Here is a 745-nt window from a genome sequence, read left to right as displayed (position 1 = left end):
CTTGACAAGGATCATCCGGTCCCCTTGCCTCTTGACATCCACAACTCCATCCCTGAGGCTCTTATTGACCAAGATGCCTACTCCATTTTTGTTTGAAGTTGTCCCCGTGTACCACAACTTGAAACCGGTATCATCCACCTCCTTCACCTTCTGTCCCTTCCATTTGGTCTCTTGGACACATAGGACATCAACACGCCTCCTCACCGCTGTATCAACTAACTCCCGTAACTTACCCGTCAGGGACCCTACGTTCCAGCTACCTAAGCGTAACCTCCTAGGCTCGGCTAACTTCCTTACCCTCCGCACTCGTCGAGTCAAATGCGGAGACCCTTGCTCATTTTTCACTACACCGGGGCGTCGGTGCAGCGCGCCACTAAGGATGCGGCGACCCGACCCTTGCTCACTTATCACCGTATCCAGATCAAGATACGGTGCGCCACCAAGGGGGTGACGGCCCGGCCCTTGCCCATTTGACACCACACCCGGGTTCCGATGTGGCGCGTCGCTAAGAGGGTTACGCCCCAACGAGGTTCCTTTGGGTTTCATCTCCATAAGAGTGGCTGGGTTTTTTACGTTGGCTCGCCTCGCCTATCACAACCCTCCTCCTTTACCCGGGCTTGGGACCGGCTATGTTGAGACAACATAGGCGGAGTTCCGCATGTCATCCTCTATGAACAATAAAAGTTTCCATTGTTGGAGTTATTTTTACCCCTAATTTCTGGCTACTTCCTTTTTCTTTTGATCC

This window comes from Lolium rigidum, chromosome 3 (assembly GCF_022539505.1).
Source record: "Lolium rigidum isolate FL_2022 chromosome 3, APGP_CSIRO_Lrig_0.1, whole genome shotgun sequence".
Taxonomy (NCBI): Eukaryota; Viridiplantae; Streptophyta; class Magnoliopsida; order Poales; family Poaceae; genus Lolium; species Lolium rigidum.
Note: the sequence above shows the minus strand (reverse complement) of the source record.